At 45.3% G+C, this 27,439-nt stretch overlaps 1 protein-coding gene across 1 annotated transcript in view; it reads left to right on the forward strand.

The window, feature by feature from the left end:
- Window positions 1-432: 432 nt before the first annotated feature.
- The window catches only part of tenm4 (teneurin transmembrane protein 4), a 598,174-nt gene continuing 571,167 nt past the window's right edge, over window positions 433-27,439 (forward strand). The window contains 1 exon segment of the mRNA XM_031791303.1: window positions 433-801. The gene's annotated coding sequence lies outside the window, so the exon portion shown is untranslated.

Below are 27,439 nucleotides of genomic sequence, written 5' to 3' on the forward strand. Positions count from 1 at the left end.
ATGTTAATAATATATTTTGTGTTATTATCAAACAATGTTTCATTATCAAATGAATGTCTATCGATGTTGGCTATCGAATTTCTAATGAAAACCCTACAAAAAACTAGCCTGGCTGAGTCAGAAGTTATGCTTTCTCTTGTGGTTGGTTAGCTCCGACAGCCCCCTCTATTCCACGGTTATAACAGGCTACAATCAGTAGGCTACTAGTTTAAAGCGTGCTATATGTACTCTACCAAATGTTACCTCCATCTGCGTTACATCTATTTTTGGATAGGGATAATAAGAACGGTCAGGAAATATTATATGGAGAGGTGTAGATTGGTACCAAAGGGGGCGACCACTCCACGCACACCCCTTTTCTCCTCCATGGTACGAACCAATTTTGTAAATCGTGAGTTGTATGCTTGGTTGCCATTCCTCGGCTTTCGCTGCTGGGTCTAGCTTCCCGACGCTCCGTGCTCTGTGTGACTCAACGTGTCAGTGTGTTTAGGGACTTATTCCTGCCGTTTATCTCCCATTCAGATGTTCATTTGTTGTTGTTTTTCTGACCACAAATAGGTCAGCGGGTTATGTAGTTGTTTCATTTAAAAAATGTATACATAAACTGCTTTTTCCATTGATCCCCTTCGGTTCTGCGATACATTTCTGTTCCGCGAGTCCAGCAGTGACGAGGACAGAGCTGTTTTGATCTACAGTTTTAACGGAAGAAATAAGAACTCTACCGGAACGGAATCATTTTCTAGTCTTGGGGCGATTCATTCGAAATATCGACGTGAATACGTTGGATGTGTCTTCAGAATGGTAAGGTTATTTATTTGGGGGAAATGTGCATGATGTTGCAAAACAGCTGCACGCGAGCATCATGCAGCAGAAATTGCGTACAGGGCTCGGGCTCCGGTTGAGTCCAGTGATTTATTGGTTGAGTACCGGATCGTGAAGCCTACGTTAACTGCAGATGAGAATTGTCATCGGTAGTCGACACAAGGAGCCCATTTTCAGAGGTGTTCATGTAGTTTAACGATTGGAGAATGCTGAATTGTGCATGTTGACACAGACAGGCTAATAACTGTACGGTCCCTGTAGCCTATAAGACGATGGTCATTTACCGGGCTACTGTAGCTTTACGGACAGGGTTGCCTAATTGTGTCTAGCTGCAAAGTCTATGTCTAGGTCGTGTTGGGTTTAATACACTTGAATTTGATCAAATGTTTCACAATGTATCGCTTCGATGTATCTATAATTTTGGGCAGGGAGTGATTGAGTCGATGCAGACAACACGGTGTTCCATTTTGCGTGGGGTAGGTATCTTAAAGCCTGCCCGAGGAGCCCTTAACTCCCTTCTCTTTTATATCGAGGCGTATACCTAAAGCCAATAATCAATTCCAATAGTCTGAATCCTGATGAGGATGAAGTCGGATGATCAATTGAACCTATAATAGATATGACAGAAATGTACTGTATATTTTCATAGTACTTTTTACAAGCAGGGGTTTATCCTTATTCTAAGCTGCGATATAACAGCACAGACTAGACGCTATGCGACTTGGGTGGCCATGTAATTTTAGTATCAGTAGGCTTTGCTCCCCAATGCCAATAATATCTATTTCATACTATTATGGACTAAGACTTCCAGAAGATTTTAATCAATCAATTATATCAATCATTGCTACACCATTTAGCCTATATAAGATTAACTTTATTCAATACTGAAATATCTGAATGATCAAAAGCTTTAAATCATCTAGGGAACTATTTATTACAACGGTTTATTTTATTGAAGGTTCAAAGAACTTAATGAGTGATTTTTTGGCCGTTCTTGTGTTGTTTTTAGCTGTTTCGAAGTGTCATAATTAATGCGTCATAGTAATTTCCAATTGTTTAATTGATATACGGAAATAAACAGCATTCCTTGGTTGGTTGTTGTTATGAGGAAAGCGTGCTGATACACGCACACGCACACATACGCGCACACACGCGCACACGCACGCACACACACACACACACACACACACACACACACACACACACAGAATTCGGAAAGTATTCAGACCACTTGACATTTTCCACATTTTGTTACGTTACAGCCTTATTCTAAAATTGATGAAATAGTTTTTCCACTTCATCAATCTACACACAATACCTCATAATAACATCACAATACCCCTTAATGACATCACAATACCTCATAATAACATCACAATACCCCTTAATGACATCACAATACCCCTTAATGACCAAGCAAAAACAGGTTTGTAGACATTTTTGAAAATGTATTAAAAATAAAAAACTGAAATATCACATTTATCTTATTACTCAGTACTTTGTTGAAGCACCTTTGGCAGCGATTACAGACTTGAGTCTTCTTGGGTATGACGCTACAAGCTTGGCACACCTGTATTTGGGGAGTTTCTCCCATTCTTCTCTGCAGATCCTCTCAAGCTCTGTCAGGTTGGATGGGGAGCGTTGCTGCACAGATATTTTCAGGTCTCTCCAGAAATGTTTGATCGGGTTCAAGTCCGAGCTCTGACTGGGCCACTCAAGGACATTCAGAGACTTTAGGTGCCTTTTAGCAAACTCCAAGCGGGCTGTCATGTGCCTTTTTACTAACAAGTGGCTTCCATCTGGCCACTCTACTATAAAGACCTGATTGGTGTAGTGCTGCAGAGATGGTTGTCGTTCTGGAAGGTTCTCCCATCTCCACAGAGGAATTCTGGAGCTCTGTCAGAGTGACCATCGGGTTCTTGGTCACCTCCCTGACCAAGGCCCTTCTCCCCCGATTGCTCAGTTTGGCCGGGCAGCCAGCTCTAGGAAGAGTCTTGGTGGTTCCAAACTTCTTCCATTTAAGAATAATGGAGGCCACTGTGTTTTAGGGGACCTTCAATACTCATGAGTTGGCTCCCGAGTGGCGCAGCGGTCTTAGGCACTGCATCTCAGTGCTAGAGGAGTCACTACAGACCCTGGTTCATTTCCAGGCTGTATCACAGCCGGCCGTGATTGGGAGTCCCATAGGGCAGCGTACAATTGGCCCAGCGTCGTCCGGGTTAAGGTTTGGCCGGGGTAGGCCATCATTGTAAATAAGAATTTGTTCTTAACTGACTTGCCTAGTTAAATAAAAGAAAAAAATGACTGCAACATTTTTTGGTACCCTTCCCCAGATCTGTGCCTCAACACAATCATGTCTCGGAGCTCTACGTACAATTCCTTTGACCTCATGAATTGATTGGACATGATTTGGAAAGGCACTCATCTGTCCAATCAATCAATCAATCAATCATGTCCAATCAATTGAAATTACCACAGGTGGACTCCAATCTGGTTGTAGAAACATCTCAAGGATGATCAATGGAAACAGGATGCACCTGAGCTCAATTTCAAGTCTTATAGCAAAGGGTCTGAATACTTATATATTTATGTAAACAAGGTATTTCTGTTTTTTATTTTTTATACATTTGCAATAATATCTAAAAGCCTGTTTTGTCAATATGGGTTATTGTGTGTAGATGGATGAGAACTTTTCATTTATTTAATCTATTTTAGAATAAGGCTGTAATGTAACAAAATGTGGAAAAAGTCAAGAGGTCAGAAAACCTTCCGAATACATACACACACACACACACACACACACACACACACACACACACACATACACATACACATACACATACACATACACATACACATACACATACACACACACACTGAAACGGTGTAAAAAAGGCTTCTGGTCATAGGCATGTTGCATTCAGAGCCAGGCTTATTTCTGAAGGCTCCCAAGCCTCAGCCTCACATCATGTCCTCTTTTCGTTAGCGCTGAATCAAACCCTCTGCTGTTAGCTGAGCTCCCTAAGAGCTAAGGGCTTGGCTGCTTTGTGCAAAAGCCCACAAGTGCTGCAATAGGCTGTAGTGGGTTCGGTGTCTTGACCCCAGGTCTACCGGGGGAATCAAGAGTTCTGCTCTGCGGAGGAAGAGAGCGAGGGAGGAGTTAAATGAGAAGTCCCGTCGGAGCTTGACCTTTGTTAGGAATGGCCTGTTTTTCTCGCGGCTGTAATTGTCCAGCTTGATGAGCAATGAGGGACGAGAGGGCCACAGCCTCGGCGGCAGCAACACACACACACACACACACACACACACACACACACACACACACACACACACACACACACACAGTCCTGGGCATGAAGACAAACAGGCGCACTGCTCACAAAACAATCTGGCTCAGATCAGCTGCTTTTATTCTGGTCGGGTGGTTTTTCTTTTGCAGAGAGGAATGAACTTTACTGCTGTGAAAAATATTATTTAAAAATAATATATTAAATAAGAATCAACATATTAATGTTTTTCTATTTTAGTCTACTATCAAATTGCTGTACATTCACAATGCCCCAGGGGATTGCTGCAGCCGATTGGTTGGTTACATTTCATAAACCATTGGCTTGTCTTTCTCTCTCTCTCTGTCTTTCTCTCTCTCTCTCTCTGTCTTTCTCTCTCTCTCTCTGTCTTTCTCTCTCTGTCTTTCTCTCTCTCTCTCTCTCTCTCTGTCTCTCTCTCTGTCTCTCTCTCTCTCTCTCTCTCTGTCTCTCTCTCTGTCTCTCTCTCTCTCTCTCTCTCTGTCTCTCTCTGTCTCTCTCTCTCTCTCTCTCTCTCTCTGTCTCTCTCTCTGTCTCTCTCTCTCTCTCTCTCTCTGTCTCTCTCTCTGTCTCTCTCTCTCTCTCTCTCTCTCTCTCTCTCTCTCTCTCTCTCTCTGTCTCTCTCTCTGTCTCTCTCTCTGTCTCTCTCTCTCTCTCTCTGTCTCTCTCTCTCTCTCTGTGTCTCTGTCTCTCTCTGTCTCTCTCTCTCTCTCTCTCTCTCTCTCTCTCTGTCTCTCTCTCTCTCTCTCTCTGTCTCTCTCTCTCTCTGTCTCCCTCCCTCTGCCAGGAGTTAATTATTATAAGATACTTATTTTGTGTCATAATAGTTCATAAAACTTTACGTCCAAGTCGTTTAGTCGTTGGTGGTCAGGTCAATAAGGGTAACTGCAAAGACCTTTTTAACATTTTAGGGAGGCCAAGTTTGAATTGAAAGGAAATTGACATGTGTTTGTGAAATGCTGTACACCTCTATTTTACTTGTCCATAAATACAGTCACTCCACATCAGACTCTGAAAGGAACTCTGGCACGCGAGAAAGCTGGAGCACAAGCCTCGTTTGTTGACATAGACTGACACTTAAAGGTGCTGTGCACCTCTGCTTTCCCTCATCCAGATTACCACTAGTCTCTTGTGACAGATTTAACATTAGGTTCCCTGAGATTAGACTTCCTCAATCAATCAATCGTATTTATAAAGCCCTTTGTACATCAGCTGATATCTGTACAGAAACCCAGCCTAAAATCCCAAACAGCAAACAATGCAGGTGTAGAAGCACGGTGGCTAAGGAAAAACTCCCTAGTCTCTTGTGACAGATTTAACATTCAGTTCCCTGAGATTAGCCCCTAAAATCTGTGATGCCAGGATGGGAGTTCCCGTTACCAGCCAAACGTTTGGACACACCGACTCATTCCAGGCTTTTTCTTTATTTTGACAGATTTTCTACATTGTGGAATAATAGTGAAATCATCAAAACTATGAAATAACACACGTGGAATCATGTAGTAACCAAAAAAAGTGTTAAACAAATCAAAATATATTTTATACTTGAGATTATTCAAAGTAGCCACCCTTTGCCTTGATGACAGCTTTACACACCCTTGGCTTTCTCTCAACCAGCTTCATGAGGTAGTCACCGGGAATGCATTTTAATTAACAGGTGTGCCTGATTAGAAGTTAAATTGTGGAATTTCTTTCCTTCTTAATGCAGTTGTGTTGTTAGGGTTGCTATTCAGAAAATAGTCCTATTTGGTAAAAGAGCAAGTCCATATTATGACAAGAACAGCTCAAATAAGCAAAACAACAGTCCATCATTACTTTAAGACATGAAGGTCAGTCAATCAGGACAATTTCAAGAACTTTGAATGTTTCTTCAAGTGCAGTCGCAAAAACCATAACGCGCTATGATGAAACTGGCTCTCATGAGGACTGCCACAGGAATGGAAGACCCAGAGTTACCTCTGCTGCAGAGGATAAGTTCATTAGAGTTACCTGTCTCTCATGAGGACCGCCACAGGAATGGAAGACCCAGAGTTACCTCTGCTGCAGAGGATAAGTTCATTAGAGTTACCTGTCTCTCATGAGGACCGCCACAGGAATGGAAGACCCAGAGTTACCTCTGCTGCAGAGGATACGTTCATTAGAGTTACCTGTCTCAGATTGCAGCCCAAATAAATGCTTCTCAGAATTCAAGTAACCGACACATCTCAACATCAACTGTTCAGAGGAGACTGCGTGAATCAGACCTTCATGGTCGAATTGCTGCTAAGAAAACACTACTAAAGGACACCAATCAGAAGAAAAAAGTATATTTTCACTTTTTGGAGTCCTGACCAAATTTACATAGAAATATGAGGTATAGATCTGCCATTCTCATTTTAAAGCAAGTCTAAGAAGTGTTGATATGTTCTATATGCACTATTTCTATGCTTCCCGTTCTTAAGTTTAGTTTTTGCGTCTTTTTCTTTTGGTTTTGTACAGCAGCTTCAAACAGCTGGTTTAGACGGTGCAGCTCCAAACAGCTGGTTTAGACGGTACAGCTTCTAACAGCTGGTTTAGACGGTACAGTGATTCTCAGTGGTTTAGACGGTACAGTGATTCTCAGTGGTTTAGACGGTACAGTGATTCTCAGTGGTTTAGACGGTACAGTGATTCTCAGTGGTTTAGACGGTACAGTGATTCTCAGTGGTTTAGACGGTGCAGCTTCAAACAGCTGGTTTAGACGGTACAGTGATTCTCAGTGGTTTAGACGGTACAGTGATTCTCAGTGGTTTATACGGTACAGTGATTCTCAGTGGTTTAGACGGTACAGTGATTCTCAGTGGTTTAGACGGTACAGTGATTCTCAGTGGTTTAGACGGTACAGTGATTCTCAGTGGTTTAGACGGTACAGTGATTCTCAGGGGTTTAGACGGTGCAGCTTCAAACAGCTGGTTTAGACGGTACAGCTCCAAACAGCTGGTTTAGACGGTACAGCTTCTAACAGCTGGTTTAGACGGTACAGCTTCTAACAGCTGGTTTAGACGGTACAGCTTCAAACAGCTGGTTTAGACGGTGCAGTGATTCTCAGTGGTTTAGACGGTACAGCTCCAACAGCTGGTTTAGACGGTACAGCTTCTAACAGCTGGTTTAGACGGTACAGCTTCTAACAGCTGGTTTAGACGGTACAGTGATTCTCAGTGGTTTAGACGGTACAGCTTCTAACAGCTGGTTTAGACGGTACAGTGATTCTCAGTGGTTTAGACGGTACAGTGATTCTCAGTGGTTTAGACGGTACAGTGATTCTCAGTGGTTTAGACGGTACAGTGATTCTCAGTGGTTTAGACGGTACAGTGATTCTCAGTGGTTTAGACGGTACAGTGATTCTCAGTGGTTTAGACGGTACAGTGATTCTCAGGGGTTTAGACGGTACAGTGATTCTCAGTGGTTTAGACGGTACAGTGATTCTCAGTGGTTTAGACGGTACAGTGATTCTCAGTGGTTTAGACGGTACAGTGATTCTCAGTGGTTTAGACGGTACAGTGATTCTCAGTGGTTTAGACTGTACAGTGATTCTCAGTGGTTTAGACGGTACAGTGATTCTCAGTGGTTTAGACGGTACAGTGATTCTCAGTGGTTTAGACGGTACAGTGATTCTCAGTGGTTTAGACGGTACAGTGATTCTCAGTGGTTTAGACGGTACAGTGATTCTCAGTGGTTTAGACGGTACAGTGATTCTCAGTGGTTTAGACGGTACAGTGATTCTCAGTGGTTTAGACGGTACAGTGATTCTCAGTGGTTTAGACGGTACAGTGATTCACAGTGGTTTAGATGGTACAGTGATTATATCCCTATATCCTGTCTGATCTAAAAGCTCGATATCCTGTCTGATTTAAAATGCCTATATCCTGTCTGATCTAAAAGCCCAATATCCTGTCTGATCTAAAAGCCCAATATCCTGTCTGATTTAAAATGCCTATATCCTGTCTGATCTAAAAGCCCAATATCCTGTCTGATTTAAAATGCCTATTTCCTGTCTGATCTAAAAGCCCAATATCCTGTCTGATCTAAAAGCCCTAAATCCTGTCAGATCTAAAAGCCCTATATCCTGTTTGAGTTAAAGCACCTGAGTGATCAATATTCCCTGTGTCAGTCCTACCAGTCCTACCAGGCTCATGGTGCCAGGACCAGGCTCATGGTGCCAGGACCAGACTCATGGTGCCAGGACCAGACTCATGGTGCCAGGACCAGACTCATGGTGCCAGGACCAGGTTCATGGTGCCAGGACCAGACTCATGGTGCCAGTACCAGGCTCATGGTGTCAGTAGACAGTAGACTCCTACATTAGATAATAGATACAGTAGACTCCTCAATAAGGCCAGATAATAGATACAGTAGACTCCTACATTAGATAATAGATACAGTAGACTCCTCCATTAGATAATAGATACAGTAGACTCCTCCATTAGATAATAGATACAGTAGACTCCTACATTAGATAATAGATACAGTAGACTCCTACATTTGATAATAGCTATGTTTTAGGGGTCTATATATATATCATTGCCACTTTTGTCAGGTAATGTATTAAGTTCCTATTATAACCCTGTCTCCCCTTTCACCTTCCCAACATGGGACCTATTAAAAGAAGCCGCGAGTAGATGGAACAGGGGAGAGGAGGAGTGGGAGGTGGAGTGGTGAGTAGAGGGAACAGGGGATGAGGAGGAGTGGGAGGTGGAGTGGTGAGTAGAGGGAACAGGGGATGAGGAGGAGTGGGAGGTGGAGTGGTGAGTAGAGGGAACAGGGGATGAGGAGGAGTGGGAGGAGTGGGAGGTGGAGTGGTGAGTAGAGGGAACAGGGGATGAGGAGGAGTGGGAGGTGGAGTGGTGAGTAGAGGGAACAGGGGAGAGGAGGAGTGGGAGGTGGAGTGGTGAGTAGAGGGAACAGGGTATGAGGAGGAGTGGGAGGTGGAGTGGTGAGTAGAGGGAACAGGGTATGAGGAGGAGTGGGAGGTGGAGTGGTGAGTAGAGGGAACAGGGGATGAGGAGGAGTGGGAGGTGGAGTGGTGAGTAGAGGGAACAGGGGAGAGGAGGAGTGGGAGGTGGAGTGGTGAGTAGAGGGAACAGGGTATGAGGAGGAGTGGGAGGTGGAGTGGTGAGTAGAGGGAACAGGGTATGAGGAGGAGTGGGAGGTGGAGTGGTGAGTAGAGGAACAGGGGATGAGGAGGAGTGGGAGGCGGAGTGGTGAGTAGAGGGAACAGGGTATGAGGAGGAGTGGGAGGTGGAGTGGTGAGTAGAGGGAACAGGGGATGAGGAGGAGTGGGAGGTGGAGTGGTGAGTAGAGGGAACAGGGGATGAGGAGGAGTGGGAGGTGGAGTGGTGAGTAGAGGAACAGGGGATGAGGAGGAGTGGGAGGTGGAGTGGTGAGTAGAGGGAACAGGGGAGAGGATGAGTGGGAGGTGGAGTGGTGAGTAGAGGGAACAGGGGATGAGGATGAGTGGGAGGTGGAGTGGTGAGTAGAGGGAACAGGGTATGAAGAGGAGTGGGAGTGGAGTGGTGAGTAGAGGGAACAGGGGATGAGGAGGAGTGGGAGGTGGAGTGGTGAGTAGAGGGAACAGGGGATGAGGAGGAGTGGGAGGTGGAGTGGTGAGTAGAGGGAACAGGGGATGAGGAGGAGTGGGAGGTGGAGTGGTGAGTAGAGGGAACAGGGGATGAGGAGGAGTGGGAGGTGGAGTGGTGAGTAGAGGGAACAGGGGAGAGGATGAGTGGGAGGTGGAGTGGTGAGTAGAGGGAACAGGGGATGAGGATGAGTGGGAGGTGGAGTGGTGAGTAGAGGGAACAGGGTATGAGGAGGAGTGGGAGGTGGAGTGGTGAGTAGAGGGAACAGGGGAGAGGATGAGTGGGAGGTGGAGTGGTGAGTAGAGGGAACAGGGGAGAGGAGGAGTGGGAGGTGGAGTGGTGAGTAGAGGGAACAGGGTATGAGGAGTGGGAGGTGGAGTGATGAGCAGAGGGAACAGGGGATGAGGAGGAGTGGGAGGTGGAGTGGTGAGTAGAGGGAACAGGGGATGAGGAGGAGTGGGAGGTGGAGTGGTGAGTAGAGGGAACAGGGGAGAGGAGGAGTGGGAGGTGGAGTGGTGAGTAGAGGGAACAGGGTATGAGGAGGAGTGGGAGGTGGAGTGGTGAGTAGAGGGAACAGGGGAGAGGATGAGTGGGAGGTGGAGTGGTGAGTAGAGGGAACAGGGTATGAGGAGGAGTGGGAGGTGGAGTGGTGAGTAGAGGGAACAGGGTATGAGGAGGAGTGGGAGGTGGAGTGGTGAGTAGAGGGAACAGGGGATGAGGAGGAGTGGGAGGTGGAGTGGTGAGTAGAGGGAACAGGGGAGAGGAGGAGTGGGAGGTGGAGTGGTGAGTAGAGGGAACAGGGGATGAGGAGGAGTGGGAGGTGGAGTGGTGAGTAGAGGGAACAGGGGATGAGGAGGAGTGGGAGGTGGAGCGGTGGAGTAGAGGGAACAGGGGATGAGGAGGAGTGGGAGGTGGAGTGGTGAGTAGAGGAACAGGGGAGAGGAGGAGTGGTGAGTAGAGGGAACAGGGGAGAGGATGAGTGGGAGGTGGAGTGGTGAGTAGAGGGAACAGGGGAGAGGAGGAGTGGTGAGTAGAGGGAACAGGGGAGAGGATGAGTGGGAGGTGGAGTGGTGAGTAGAGGGAACAGGGGATGAGGAGGAGTGGGAGGTGGAGTGGTGAGTAGAGGGAACAGGGGAGAGGATGAGTGGGAGGTGGAGTGGTGAGTAGAGGGAACAGGGGATGAGGAGGAGTGGGAGGTGGAGTGGTGAGTAGAGGGAACAGGGGAGAGGAGGAGTGGTGAGTAGAGGGAACAGGGAGAGGAGGAGTGGGAGGTGGAGTGGTGAGTAGAGGGAACAGGGGAGAGGAGGAGTGGTGAGTAGAGGGAACAGGGGAGAGGATGAGTGGGAGGTGGAGTGGTGAGTAGAGGGAACAGGGGAGAGGATGAGTGGGAGGTGGAGTGGTGAGTAGAGGGAACAGGGGAGAGGAGGAGTGGTGAGTAGAGGGAACAGGGGAGAGGATGAGTGGGAGGTGGAGTGGTGAGTAGAGGGAACAGGGGAGAGGAGGAGTGGTGAGTAGAGGGAACAGGGGAGAGGAGGAGTGGGAGGTGGAGTGGTGAGTAGAGGGAACAGGGTATGAGGAGGAGTGGGAGGTGGAGTGGTGAGTAGAGGGAACATGGGATGAGGAGGAGTGGGAGGTGGAGTGGTGAGTAGAGGGAACAGGGGAGAGGAGGAGTGGTGAGTAGAGGGAACAGGGGAGAGGAGGAGTGGTGAGTAGAGGGAACAGGGGATGAGGATGAATTCTAAACATTCTTCTTGCAGAGCATGTCAACGTTTAAATCAAACTATTATATTAATCTGGCTATTCACAATAGTCGTATTATTGTGCATACTCCGGTCGTGTTCGTATCGGTCGGTCACTAGGATCGGCTCATAACACCAGCCACACCACATGATAATGGCCAAGAAATTAGGACACTAACAGAGCTTCTCGGAGCCTACGACCGAACGCAGTGGTACTGAAGGCAGACCTAGAACCCTGTCACACTGAATGAGCCAAGACATCTGACAGTGATTTTACGACCTACGATTTTGACTACGGCGTGGACATTTTGTCTGGGATGGCGAAATCATGGCATAAAGACGGCTAAAATCGTAGTCCGCAAAGGCCTTAGATCGCAATGTGATACTGCAGCATGATTCATTATGATAAGTGAACACATGAAGAAATAAGTGAATGGATGAATAAAGGACTGAATACATTTCACCAACAGGTGATTTGTTGTCAACATAAGAGTCAGTGGATGTTTCTATAGTACATGGTCCCTATTCAGTCCCAAGGCATCTTGCTCCTTGACCCCAGCACACGGCTCTCTTTGCTCTCCCTCTTCTCTCTCTCTCTCTCTCTCTCTCTCTCTCTCTCTCTCTCTCTCTCTCTCTCTCTCTCTCTCTCTCTCTCTCTCTCTCTCTCTCTCTCTCTCTCTCTCTCTCTCTCTCTCTCTCAATTCAATTCAATTCAATTCAATTCAATTCATTTCATTTCATGGGGCTTTATTGACATGGGAATCATGTGTTAACATTGCCAAAGCAAGTGAGGTAGATAATATACAAAAGTGAAATAAACAATAAAATGAACAGTAAACATAACATACTCTCTCTCTCTCTCTCTCTCTCTCTCTCTCTCTCTCTCTCTCTCTCTGTTTCTCTCTCTGTCTCTGTCTGTCTGTGTGTGTGTTCATTCTGTTGGTCAAAGCCAGGCTGGAGTTGACAGAGCATCATATTGTGTCCTATTGATTTCTGACGGGACATTACACATTGTTCATTCACTGGACACTCATTGGACTAATTCACCTCCGGATACATCTCTGGACCTCTATACCCCCCATCTGCAGTTTGAGACAGAATCATTGAGAAGGGAGTGGAGAAGGGGAGGGGGTCTGAGGGAGTAGGGGGTCTGAGAGGGTAGGGGGTCTGAGAGGGTAGGGGGGAGGGTCTGAGAGGGTAGGGGGTCTGAGAGGGTAGGGGGAGGGTCTGAGAGGGTAGGGGGTCCGAGAGGGTAGGGGGTCTGAGAGGGGAGGGGGTCTGAGTGGGTAGGGGGTCTGAGTGGGTAGGGGGTCTGAGAGGGTAGGGGGTCTGAGAGGGTAGGGGGTCTGAGAGGGGAGGGGGTCTGAGTGGGTAGGGGGTCTGAGAGGGTAGGTGGGAGGGTCTGAGAGGGTAGGGGGTCTGAGAGGGTAGGGTAGGGGGTCTGAGAGGGTAGGGCAGGGGGTCTGAGAGGGTAGGTGGGAGGGTCTGAGAGGGTAGGGGGTCTGAGAGGGTAGGGTAGGGGGTCTGAGAGGGTAGGGCAGGGGGTCTGAGGGGGTAGGGGGTCTGAGGGGGTAGGGGGGAGGTTCTGAGAGGGGAGAGGGTCTGAGAGGCGAGGGGGTCTGAGAGGTTAGGGGGTCTGAAAGGGTAGGGGGTCTGAGAGGGTAGGGTAGGGGGTCTGAGAGGGTAGGGCAGGGGGTCTGAGAGGGTAGGGGGTCTGAAAGGGTAGGGGGAGGGTCTGAGAGGGTAGGGGGGAGGGTCTGAGAGGGTAGGAGGTCTGAGAGGGTAGAGGGGAGGGTCTGAGAGGGTAGAGGGGAGGGTCTGAGAGGGTAGGTGGGAGGGTCTGAGAGGGTAGGGGGTCTGAGAGGGTAGGGTAGGGGATCTGAGAGGGTAGGGCAGGGGGTCTGAGGGGGTAGGGGGGAGGTTCTGAGAGGCGAGGGGGTCTGAGAGGTTAGGGGGTCTGAAAGGGTAGGGGGTCTGAGAGGGTAGGGTAGGGGGTCTGAGAGGGTAGGGCAGGGGGTCTGAGAGGGTAGGGGGTCTGAAAGGGTAGGGTAGGGGGTCTGAAAGGGTAGGGGGAGGGTCTGAGAGGGTAGGGGGGAGGGTCTGAGAGGGTAGGAGGTCTGAGAGGGTAGAGGGGAGGGTCTGAGAGGGTAGAGGGGAGGGTCTGAGAGGGTAGGGGGTCTGAGGGTCTGGGCATGGGGCTGGCCGGCAGAGCAGAGCAGCAGACAGACTGGTGTTTGTGTCCCACATTTCACAGTACACGTAGCAAGTTCTCAGATGATTCACAAAAGTCCAGTGGAAGCTAATGACAATCTTCAGGCCGGCACTCAGGTTACAATCTTTGTTACTGCAGCTTGATTTATTGCTCTGTTTTCAATGAGCTAGACTTTCTCTCCAGCGTCACACACACGTCACGTTTACAACCAATTGGCGAAAGATTTTCATGTGAATATTCTAAAATCATAAAAACTATATGCACATTATCCCATCAGAGATGTTTCCATCAAAAGGCTGGTCGTGATGACATAGTACACATCAAATTGACTTGTTGTGGATAAAAGGCTGGTCGTGATGACATAGTACACATCAAATTGACTTGTTGTGGATAAAAGGCTGGTCGTGATGACATAGTACACATCAAATTGACTTGTGGATAAAAGGCTGGTCGTGATGACGTAGTACACATCAAATTGACTTGTTGTGGATAAAAGGCTGGTCGTGATGACATAGTACACATCAAATTGACTTGTGGATAAAAGGCTGGTCGTGATGACATAGTACACATCAAATTGACTTGTTGTGGATAAAAGGCTGGTCGTGATGACATAGTACACATCAAATTTACTTGTTGTGGATAAAAGGCTGGTCGTGATGACATAGTACACATCAAATTGACTTGTTGTGGATAAAAGGCTGGTCGTGATGACATAGTACACATCAAATTGACTTGTTGTGGATAAAAGGCTGGTCGTGATGACATAGTACACATCAAATTGACTTGTTGTGGATAAAAGGCTGGTCTTGATGACATAGTACACATCAAATTGACTTGTGGATAAAAGGCTGGTCGTGATGACATAGTACACATCAAATTGACTTGTTGTGGATAAAAGGCTGGTCGTGATGACATAGTACACATCAAATCGACTTGTTGTGGATAAAAGGCTGGTCTTGATGACATAGTACACATCAAATTGACTTGTGGATAAAAGGCTGGTCGTGATGACATAGTACACATCAAATTGACTTGTTGTGGATAAAAGGCTGGTCGTGATGACATAGTACACATCAAATCGACTTGTTGTGGATTAAAGGCTGGTCATGATGACAAAGTACACATCAAATTGACTTACAACAACAACGACCCTGCTGACATTATTGAACATGACAACTGAATTAATAGACTAGGATGATGTTGACTTACATACTCTCTAACCCCTCAACATGTAGAAAATAGATATATATATATTTTTTAAGCGCTTCAGGGAGAATTCACAAAGTGAGTCTCAGATGTTCTTTACTGACTGACGTCCAGCCATGTCATACCTCGTTGACATTATCGAACGTGACAACTGAATTAACAGACTAGGATGATGTTGACTTACATACTCACTCTGACCTCTGACCTCTGACCTATACATTTGGAGTCCCATCGTGGGGCATTGCTAGAGCCGAGTCCCAAAAAACAAAACCAACATTGTGACGACTGAATTAATAGACTAGGATGATGTTGGCTTACATACTCACTCTGACCTCTGACCTATACATTTGGAGTCCCATCGTGGGGCATTGCTAGAGCCGAGTCCTAAAAACAAAAGGAACAATGTAACGACTGAAACAGAATAACAAATCAGGCCGGACAAGGAGGAAATGATACGCACATAATCAGATGTTCTTATAGTGTTCGGATGGTTACATCGTGAGGTCACTTCCTTTGACAGGTGTCACACAGTATTATTGCCATCAGATTAACAAAGGCGTGCAATCAAATATTGCACCCTAATATTTCTGCTGAAATCATTTTACTAGTTCTCCCAAGTAGATAATGTATACTTTCACAAACTGTTTCTATCGTTGTGTATATTTTCTCTGATGTGGTCTGTGTGTATCTCTAACCTTAATGTAGTATACGTAAAAGTGTATCCGTCTCTGTCCCATCCAGAAACAGCCGCAATGGATTATGGGCATTGTAGTTAATTACCGTGTTTCTGCGCTGAACTCTGTTGAATATTTTACTTAATGAAAACTACAGCTCCCTCCAGCCCAGTGTCCCACATAGTTTTTGACTTGATTTATCTCATGAATTATTTGGTTTTTCTCTAGAGAAACATCGCACTGGGCTCACAAAAAAACTGTACTAAAAGGAATTCAAGTAATTGAATCCACGTCGGTAAATTAGCCTAGGATCGTTTGAGGGGGGTGGGAAAAACTAATTCTGATTGGCTGGGTCTGGCTCCCCAGTAAGTGGGCCTGGCTTCGAAGTGGGTGGGCCTATGTCCCCTGCCCAATCATGTGAAATCCATAGATTAGGTCCTAATTAATTAATTAAATTTGACTAATTTCCTTCTATGAACTGTAACTCAGTAAAATCTTTGAAATTGTTGCAGATTGAACACAGGACCTTCTAATCAGCAGGTTGGCGGGAGTTTCATCTGTTCATGGTGATGACTCACAGACAGTCCTAGCAAAATTATTGCTTGAGAAATTGTCACGACTTCCGCCGAAGTCGGCTCCTCTCCTTGTTGGGGTTGGCGTTCTCCTCTCCTTGTTGGGGTTGGCGTTCTCCTCTCCTTGTTGGGGTCGGCGTTCTCCTCTCCTTGTTCGGGTCGGCGTTCTCCTCTCCTCTCCTTGTTGGGGTTGGCGTTCTCCTCTCCTTGTTGGGGTCGGCGTTCTCCTCTCCTTGTTGGGGTCGGCGTTCTCCTCTCCTTGTTGGGGTCGGCGTTCTCCTCTCCTTGTTGGGGTCGGCGTTCTCCCCTCCTTGTTCGGGGTCGGCGTTCTCCTCTCCTTGTTCGGGTCGGCGTTCTCCTCTCCTTGTTCGGGTCGGTGTTCTCCTCTCCTTGTTCGGGTCGGCGTTCTCCCCTCCTTGTTCGGGTCGGCGTTCTCCTCTCCTTGTTCGGGTCGGCGTTCGGCGGTCGACGTCACCGGCCTTCTAGCCATCGCTGCTCCATTTTTCATGTATCCATTTGTTTTGTCTTGTTCCCTGAACACCTGGTTTTCATTCCCCAATCATTCCCCAATCAATTCATATGTATTTATTCCTCTGTTCCCCATCACTGTTCCTAGGCCGTCATTGAAAATAAGAATTAGTTCTTAACTGACTTGCCTCGTTAAATAAAGGTAAAATAAAATAAAAATGTCTTTGTGTGAGATTGTTTGTGTTATGTTTATTGTTTAGCTTTTTGTTCCGTGTTTGGGCACATTTATGTTACTTTGTAGTTGGACCGGAATAAAACAGTGTGCCTGTTGTACATCTTCGCCTCCAGCACACACTCTTAACAGTATTATTTATTTTTATGAACATCTATTACATCAAGGTACATTTATTGTTACCCAGAAAAAAATGGATATTGATATATAATTATCTGCGTTGGGCCTTTTTTTTTAAGGTTAGGGTTAGGCATAAGGTTAGCAATGTGGTTTAGGTCTAAGATCAGATTGTATGACTCTGTGTCAGCTAGTGACCACACTGCAGAGCTGCCTCCAGGACACGAGTCATCCCAATGAATGCCTCCAGGACACGAGTCATCCCAATTGAATGCCTCCAGGACACGAGTCATCCCAATGAATGCCTCCAGGACACGATTCATCCCAATGCAAAAGAACTGCACTATATGGTATATATGGCACTATTTATGCCATATACTAAGTGGGCCTCCACTTGTCTTCTGAATCCTCCCGGTCTCCGTCCCAATGCCTCCCATGTGGTGTTTCATCATGCTGGTTGAGCAGGGTGATCTTATGCAAGATGTTGAAATGATAATGTTAATTTGCAGGTAATCAGGCCCCTGTGAGTTACAGTAGGGAGGGAGGAATGATGGAGGATAAGGACAAGGTAGTTAGTGTACCTTAAAGCATAGAGATTCTATTGAATTCTGTGTAGCTCGGTTTGTGTTTTTTCAGAGAAACTTAAAGTGAAGTGTTGTTCACGGAGATCAGGATGATTGTATGATTGTTTATTAATATAATCGTGTGTGTGTGTGTGTGTGTGTGTGTGTGTGTGTGTGTGTGTGTGTGTGTGTGTGTGTCTTGCGTTTAATTCAACATGGAAGTTTATCCTTTACAATGACGAGCTACAGTAGACCCTAGTGATTTGGGCTACAAACATACAATAACATATTGGGATAAAAAAATACAAAAACATCTATATTTTTTCCTTGTTGTTTTTGTTGTTGTGTTTGTTGTTGTGTTTGTTGTTGTGTTTGTTGTTGTGTTGACAGAACCAGTCAAAAGTTTTGAACACACCTATTCATTGAAGGGTTTGTATTTATTTGAAAAAAAAGAAGAAAACGTCCCTTTTTCAGGACCCTGTTTTTCAAAGATAATTCGTAAAAAATCCAAATAACTTCACAGATCTTCATTGTAAAAGGTTTAACCACTGTTTCCCATGCTTGTTCAATGAACCATAAACAACTAATGAACATGCACCTGTGGAACGGTTGATGAGACACCAACAGCTTACAGACAGAGGCAATTAAGGTCATAGTTATGACAACTTAGGACACTAAAGAGGCCTTTCTACTGACTCTGAAAAACACCAAACGCTCAACTCAAATTTTGTACATTTTAGAATAATAGTGAAGAAATTAAAACTATGAAATAACATAAATATTATCTCAGCTTGTTCTCAACTAGTCTACCTGGTTAAATAAAGGTGAAATAAATAAATAAATAAAATTTTTAATATGGACTTGGTCTTTTACCAGATAGGGCTATCTTCTGTATACCAACCCTACCTTGTCACAACACAACTGATTGGCTCAAACACATTAAGAAGGAAAGAAATTCCACAAATGAACTTTTTTTTTTTTTTTTTTTAATAAGGCACACCTGTTAATTGAAATGCATTCCAGGTGACTACCTCATGAAGCTGGTTGAGAGAATGCCAAGAGTGCGCCAAACTGTCATCAAGGCTAAGGCTGGCGACTTGGAAGAATCTCAAATCTCAAATATATATATTTTTATAAATATTTTATTTTATTTTATTTATTTGCTTGTTTTGGTTACTACATGATTCCATATGTGTTATTTCATAGTTCTGATGTCTTCACTATTATTCTACAATGTATAAAATTGTTAAAATAAATTAAAACCCTTCAATGAGATGTGTGTCCAAACTGTTCTGACTGGTTCAAACACACCTTTGTACCCGTTGTCCAAACTTGCTACAGTCATTCAACTGCAAATTAGATGATAAGTGATGACTTGTGGTTTCATCAGCATGTGTATATATATATGTATACTGTATATAAATATATATATAGTATAAATACCTACTGATATACAATGTATACGGAGCACAAATATTTACGGACCTGATACCGAAATGTTCATCCAGTATTTTTCCTAGTCATTTTGGTGGTGAGCAACGGCCAAGAGGACTTGTTGGAACGTTGTGGAAATCAATGGTTTGGTTTGTTGCTGTATTTGCCCACACAACTTGGCCTTAGGAGGGGAGAGACATTCAGGGATGCACAAAGCTTTTACAAAGATACCAGAGAGCCACTTTGCCTTCCGTCTGACGTCAAAACCCTTTCCCTCACGCGTTCTGGTCAACCGTATTCCTTTACATTACAGAGGGAGAGGGAGAGAGAGAGAGGGAGAGAGAGGGAGAAGAAGAGGGGGAGGGAGAGAGAGGGAGGGAGAGGGAGAGAGAGAGAGGGAGAGAGAGGGAGAGAGAGGGAGAGAGAGGGAGAAGAAGAGGGAGAGAGAGGGAGGGAGAGGGAGAGAGAGGTAGGGAGAGAGAGGTAGGGAGAGAGAGGGAGGGAGAGGGAGGGAGGGAGAGGGAGAGAGAGTTAGAGAGGGAGAAGAAGAGGGAGAGAGAGAGAGAGGGAGAGAGAGGGAGAGAGAGGGAGAAGAAGAGGGAGAGGGAGAGAGAGGGAGGGAGAGAGAGGTAGGGAGAGGGAGGGAGGGAGAGGGAGAGAGAGGGAGAGAGAGAGAGGGAGAGAGAGGGAGAGAGAGGGAGAAGAAGGAGAGGGAGAGAGAGGGAGGGAGAGGGAGAGAGAGGTAGGGAGAGAGAGGTAGGGAGAGGGAGGGAGGGAGAGGGAGAGAGAGGGAGAAGAAGAGGGAGAGAGAGAGAGAGGGAGAGAGAGGGAGAGAGGGAGAAGAAGAGGGAGAGAGAGGGAGGGAGAGAGAGGTAGGGAGAGGGAGGGAGGGAGGGAGAGGAGAGAGAGGGAGAGAGAGAGAGGGAGAGAGAGGGAGAGAGAGGGAGAGAGAGGGAGAAGAAGGAGAGGGAGAGAGAGAGGAGGGAGAGAGAGAGAGGAGAGAGAGGAGAGAGAGAGAGAGAGAGAGAGGGAGAGAGGGAGAGAGAGGGAGAAGAAGAGGGAGAGGGAGAGAGGGAGAGAGAGGTAGGGAGAGGGAGGGAGGGAGGGAGGGAGAGGGAGAGGGAGAAGAAGAGGGAGAGGGAAGAAGAAGAGGGAGAAGAAGAGGGAGAGGGAGAAGAAGAGGGAGAAGAAGAGGGAGAGGGAGAAGAAGAGGGAGAGGGAGGGAGAGGGAGGGAGAGGGAGAGAGGGAGGGAGAGGGAGAGAGAGGTAGGGAGGGAGAGGGAGAAGAAGAGGGAGAGGGAGAAGAAGAGGGAGAGAGAGCCAAACATGTACAATGGAGTTCATTCACTGAGTGTACAAAGCATTTGGAATACTTTCCTAATATTGAGTTGCACCCCCCTTCCCCCTTTTGCCCTCACAGAACAGCCTCGATTCGTCGTGTCATGGACTCCACAAGGTGTCGAAAGCGTTCCTCAGGGATGCTGTAGTCTTGTGCGGTAAATACCGTAAACATACCGGGGTTTACTGTTGGAGTTTTCTGTTTGTTTTTCTTTTCGTTGTAATAATAATAATATCTGTAGTTACTTTTTAATTATTACTTTTTAAGTCAATTTTACAGGCGACTTGTGCAATATGTAGATACATCAGATCGTGTTCTTCATTTCATTAAGTAGCTTATTATTATTATTATAATTATTATTCCCCAGAACAATTGAGGCAGTCGTTTGTTTTGTAAATAGCACATTGGGAGAAAACGGGAACAGGTGAGTCCATGCGTGTATTGACAGGGGTCAATATTGTTTTCAGTGATCAGGGACGTGCAACTATAGTTTTCCTTCACAGAAATGCATGCAACACATTCAGCAGAAAAATACCTTCATTTTTCATCAGATGCCTACAGAAGTGCAACGCTATTTGGTGAGCAGCCACACAAGTAGGCTAAATGAGCTAAATGAGCTAAATGAGCTAAATGAGCTAAATGAGATTACAATGAAAAAAAGCAAGGTCTTTTTTTGTTGTTGTTGCAGCTACAATTCATTATGTTTGAAAAATAATAATATTCTTATCTTGCATTTTACTGGAGAAAGGAAAGTAAGCTTCATGTCAGAGTCTGCTGAATGAATTGTCACCCAAGTGGAAAAGTGCAACTGAAGCACAAAATTAGTCTGATGCAGAAATTACAATGAGAACCATTTTAGATCTGCGTTCACAAAACACAACAAGATATTTCTTATTCCTTTCTGTATTTATGAGTTGTTGTTGTTGTTGTTGTTTTTGTTGTTGTTTTTTGTTGTTTTTGTTGTTGTTGTTTTTTGCACAATGAAAAACTAGGAATTCTGCATTAATGCGACCGCTACGTTTAACTTGCTATAGAAGGAAGTGGCTGAATTTAGTAAAGTGACGTTGGATGAGTTATCTGTGTAGCTTTCGCTAGGACCCTAGCGACTCCAGACTCCACACAGACACAGCTTGCATATGTAACAGTATAACTTTAGACCGTCCCGTCACCCATTACCCGGGCGCGAACCAGGGACCCTCTGCACACATCAACAACAGTCACCCCTCGATGCATCGTTACCCATCGGTCCATAAAAGCCACGGCCCTTGCAGAGCAAAGGGGAACCACTACTTCAAGGTCTCAGAGCAAGTGACGTCACTGATTGAAACGCTATTTAGCGCGCACCGCTAACTAAGCTAGCCGTTTCACATCCGTTACATGCTACTCAAGAGCCAGTACTGTATGCCTCTCATTCACATTGACTTGTAAATGTCCAAACTCAACCAAAAGGACAGGCTCCTATCTACCTTGACAGACTGACCAGGTGAATCCAGGAGAAAGCTATGATCCCTTATTGATGTCACTTGTTAAATCCACTTCAATCAGTGTAGATGAAGGGGAGGAGAGGTATCCAATTGTTTAGTAGCTACTATCTTGTCTCATCACTACAACTCCCGTACGGGCTCGGGAGAGACGAAGGTCAAAAGTCATGCGTCCTCCGAAACACAACCCAACCAATCAAGTCAAGTCGGAGGAAACACAGTGCACCTGGCAACCTTGGTTAGCGTGCGCTGCGCCCGGCCCGCAGAAGGAGTCGCTGGTGCGCAATGAGACAAGGATATCCCTACCGGCCAAGCCCTCCCTAACCCGGAAGACGCTAGGCCAATTGTGCGTCGCCCCACGGACCTCCCGGTCGCGTCCGGTTAAGACAGAGCCTGGGCGCGAACCCAGAGTCTCTGGTGGCACAGCTGGCGATATAGTACTTATGGGTTATGTAGTCAGCTAACGACTGGATCATGAAACTCATCGTGAAGCACAGAAGAATCCTGCATACTGGATAACCACCATTTTGAAAGTTCTGACCCGGTTATTAGTCTCCTCTAGTCACTGGACAACACAGTTAAGATCTGACCCAGTTATTAGTCTCCTCTAGTCACTGGACATCACAGTTAAGATCTGACCCAGTTATTAGTCTCCTCTAGTCACTGGACATCACAGTTAAGATCTGACCCAGTTATTAGTCTCCTCTAGTCACTGGACAACACAGTTAAGATCTGACCCAGTTATTAGTCTCCTCTAGTCACTGGACAACACAGTTAAGATCTGACCCAGTTATTAGTCTCCTCTAGTCACTGGACAACACAGTTAAGATCTGACCCAGTTATTAGTCTCTAGTCACTGGACATCACAGTTAATATCTGACCCAGTTATTAGTCTCTAGTCACTGGACATCACAGTTAAGATCTGACCCAGTTATTAGTCTCTAGTCACTGGACATCACAGTTAAGATCTGACCCAGTTATTAGTCTCTAGTCACTGGACATCACAGTTAAGATCTGACCCAGTTATTAGTCTCTAGTCACTGGACATCACAGTTAATATCTGACCCAGTTATTAGTCTCTAGTCACTGGACATCGCAGTTAAGATCTGACCCAGTTATTAGTCTCTAGTCACTGGACATCACAGTTAATATCTGACCCAGTTATTAGTCTCTAGTCACTGGACATCACAGTTAAGATCTGACCCAGTTATTAGTCTCTAGTCACTGGACATCACAGTTAAGATCTGACCCAGTTATTAGTCTCTAGTCACTGGACATCACAGTTAAGATCTGACCCAGTTATTAGTCTCCTCACAGTTAAGATCTGACCCAGTTATTAGTCTCCTCACAGTTAAGATCTGACCCAGTTATTAGTCTCCTTCTCATCACAGTTAAGATCTGACCCAGTTATAGTCTCCTCACAGTTAAAATCTGACCCAGTTAATTAGTCTCCTCACAGTTAAGATCTGACCCAGTTATTAGTCTCCTCACAGTTAAGATCTGACCCAGTTATTAGTCTCCTCACAGTTAAGATCTGACCCAGTTATTAGTCTCCTCACAGTTAAGATCTGACCCAGTTATTAGTCTCCTCACAGTTAAGATCTGACCCAGTTATTAGTCTCCTCACAGTTAAGATCTGACCCAGTTATTAGTCTCCTCACAGTTAAGATCTGACCCAGTATTAGTCTCCTACAGTTAAGATCTGACCCAGTTATTAGTCTCCTCACAGTTAAGATCTGACCCAGTTATTAGTCTCCTCACAGTTAAGATCTGACCCCAGTTATTAGTCTCCTCACAGTTAAGATCTGACCCAGTTATTAGTCTCCTCACAGTTAAGATCTGACCCAGTTATTAGTCTCCTCACAGTTAAGATCTGACCCAGTTATAGTATTAGTCTCCTCACAGTTTAAGATCTGACCCAGTTATAGTCTCCTCACAGTTAAGATCTGACCCAGTTATTAGTCTCCCTCACAGTTAAGATCTGACCCAGTATTAGTCTCCTCACAGTTAAGATCTGACCCAGTTATTAGTCTCCTCACAGTAAGATTTTTTTTTCCTCACAGTTAAGATCTGACCCAGTTATTAGTCTCCTCACAGTTAAGATCTGACCCAGTTATTAGTCTCCTCACAGTTAAGATCTGACCCAGTTATTAGTCTCCTCACAGTTAAGATCTGACCCAGTTATTAGTCTCCTCACAGTTAAGATCTGACCCAGTTATTAGTCTCCTCACAGTTAAGATCTGACCCAGTTATTAGTCTCCTCACAGTTAAGATCTGACCCAGTTATTAGTCTCCTCACAGTTAAGATCTGACCCAGTTATTCGTCTCCTCACAGTTAAGATCTGACCCAGTTATTCGTCTCCTCACAGTTAAGATCTGACCCAGTTATTCGTCTCCTCACAGTTAAGATCTGACCCAGTTATTCGTCTCCTCACAGTTAAGATCTGACCCAGTTATTCGTCTCCTCACAGTTAAGATCTGACCCAGTTATTAGTCTCCTCACAGTTAAGATCTGACCCAGTTATTAGTCTCCTCACAGTTAAGATCTGACCCAGTTATTAGTCTCCTCACAGTTAAGATCTGACCCAGTTATTAGTCTCCTCACAGTTAAGATCTGACCCAGTTATTAGTCTCCTCACAGTTAAGATCTGACCCAGTTATTAGTCTCCTCACAGTTAAGATCTGACCCAGTTGTTAGTCTCCAACTTTGCTACTTTTTTGTGTTTTTTTGCTGTTTTGTGAGTATTTTGTTTTGACTTTATTTTCACAATCTTACAACTACAGATCGGCAGTTATTTACACCAGATTCCCGGCTTCAACTTTGACTTCGACTCATCTGCCCTGGGCTCTCTCTGTAATTCAACCCGATTGGAAACGCCGGCATTTCAGAGGCAATAGAGAGGGGGGAGCCTGGTGAGATGGAGGCATACTCTTGCTTCTGATTCCTCAACCCAGCACCTTTAGAGGCTGCTGTCCTATGCAAATAGACATGAAATGACTGGTCACTTTAGTAATGGAGTTACTGTGTTCTAGTCAATGCCATCCTATTCAACCATTGCTGTGTGTATGTGTGTATGTGTGTGTATATATATATATATATATATACACTATTCTATCCTATGTATTGTACAGGTACAGTAGACAAGATATTTTATCCACATACTGTCTGTAATGTCTATACGTCCCATCACAGATACAGTGCATTCGGAAAGTATTTTATCATCAATCTACGACACAATACCCCATAATGACAAAGTGAAAACCGGTTTTTAGAAAAATTTTCACATTTATAAAACATAAAAACACATACCTTATTTACATAAGTATTCAGACCCTTTGCTATGATACTTGAAATTGTGCTCAAGTGCATCCTGTTTCCATTGATCATCCTTGAGATGTTTGTAAAACTTGATTGGAGTCCACCTGTGGTAAATTTAATTAATTGTATATTATTTGGAAAGGCACACACCTGTCTATATAAGGCCCCACAGTTGACAGTGCATGTCAGAGCAAAAACCAAACCATGAGGTCGAAATAATTGTTCATAGAGCTCAGAGACAGGATTGTGTCGAGGCACAGATCTAGGGAAGGGTACCAAAAAAAAGGCACCTAAAGACTCTCAGACCATGAGATACAAGATTCTCCGGTCTGATGAAACCAAGATTGAACTCTTTGGCCTGAATGCCAAGCGTCACGTCTGGAGGAAACCTGGCACAGTCCCTACAGTGAAGCATGGTGGTGGCAGCATCATGCTGTGAGGATGTTTTTCAGAGGCAGAGACTGGGAGACTGGTCAAGGTCAAGGAAAGATGAGGAAAGTACAGAGAGATCATTGATGAAAACCTGCTCCAGAACAGTCAGGACCTCAGGCTGGGGTGAAGGTTCTCTTTCCATCAGGACAACAACCCTAAGCACACAGCCAAGACAAAGCAGGAGTGGCTTTGGGACAAGTCTCTGAATTTCCTTGAGTGGCCCAGCCAGAGCCTGGACTTGAACCTGATCAAATATCTCTGGAGAGACCTGAAAATAGCTGTGCATCGATGCTCCCCATCCAACCTGACAGAGCTTGAGAGGATCTGCAGAGAAGAATGAGAGAAACTCCCCAAATACAGGTGTGCCAAGCTTGTAGCGTCATACCCAAGAAGACTTGAGGTTGTAATCGCTGCCAAAGGTGCTTAGACAAAGTACTGAGTTAAGGGTCTGAATACTTATCTAAATGTGAAATGCAGTGCCTTTGACCGCTAGTAATAGTTAACTGTACTAGAATGCTTAAAAGGCCGCTAAAAAGTGTAATATTGGTTATCAGTATCGGTATTGTTTTGTTTTTGGCATGAAAAATATCGGAAATCGGCCAAAAAATGTCATATCGGTGTGTATTGGTGTGAATTGTTGGTTCCTAGCTCCAGTAGTAACACAAGCATTTCGCTACACCCGCAATAACATCTGCTAAACACGTGTATGTATGTATGTATGCGACCAATTCGATTTTTACCAATGGGGCATTACTGTTCGTTGACTACAGCTCAGCGTTCAACACCAGTTACCCCTCCAACCTCGTCACCTTAGGACCCTGGATCTGAACACCTCCCTCTGCAACTAGATCCTGGACTTCCTGACGGGCCGCCCCCTAGGTGGTGAGGGTAGGCAACATCACCTCCGCAACTCTGACCCTTAACACTGAGGCCTGTACTCTGGAGAGGGATCAATTTGGAGGTGGAGGGTCCGTCATGGTCTGGGGTGGTGTGTCACAGCATCATCGGACTGAGCTTGTTGCAGGCAATTGCAGGCAATCTCAACGCTGTGTGTTACAGGGAAGACATCCTCCTCCCTCATGTGTTACCCTTCCTGCAGGCTCATCCTGACCCTCCAGCATGACAATAGCCATACTGCTCATTCTGTGTGTGATTTCCTGCAAGACAGGAATGTCAGTGTTCTGCCATGGCCAGCGAATAGCCCAGATCTCAATCCCATTGAGCATGTCTGGTACCTGTTGGATCGGAGGGTGAGGGCTAGGGCCATTCCCCCCAGAAATGTTCGGGAACTTGCAGGTGCCTTAGTGGAAGATGGGGGAACGTCTCACAGCAAGAACTGACAAATCTGGTGCAGTCCATGAGGAGGAGATGCACTGCAGTACATAATGCAGCTGGTGGCCACACCAGATACTGACTGTTACTTTTGATTTTGACCCACCCCCCCCTTTGTTCAGGGACACATTAGTCACATGTCTGTGGAACTTGTTCAGTTTATGTCTCAGTTGTTGAATCTTGTTAAGTTCAAACAAATATTTACACATGTTAAGTTTGCTGAAAATAAACACAGTTGACAGAGAGAGGAGGTTCCATTTATATGTTGAACATAGATGTGGTAACATAGATGTGGAACATAGATGTGGAGCATAGATGTGGCAACATAGATGTGGAACATAGATGTGGAGCATAGATGTGGAGCATAGATGTGGCAACATAGATGTGGAACATAGATGTGGTAACATAGATGTGGTAACATAGATGTGGCAACATAGATGTGGAACATAGATGTGGAACATAGATGTGGAATATAGATGTGGAGCATAGATGTGGCAACATAGATGTGGAACATAGATGTGGAGCATAGATGTGGAGCATAGATGTGGCAACATAGATGTGGAACATAGATGTGGTAACATAGATGTGGCAACATAGA

Source organism: Oncorhynchus kisutch, linkage group LG15 (assembly GCF_002021735.2).
Source record: "Oncorhynchus kisutch isolate 150728-3 linkage group LG15, Okis_V2, whole genome shotgun sequence".
NCBI classification, from domain to species: Eukaryota; Metazoa; Chordata; class Actinopteri; order Salmoniformes; family Salmonidae; genus Oncorhynchus; species Oncorhynchus kisutch.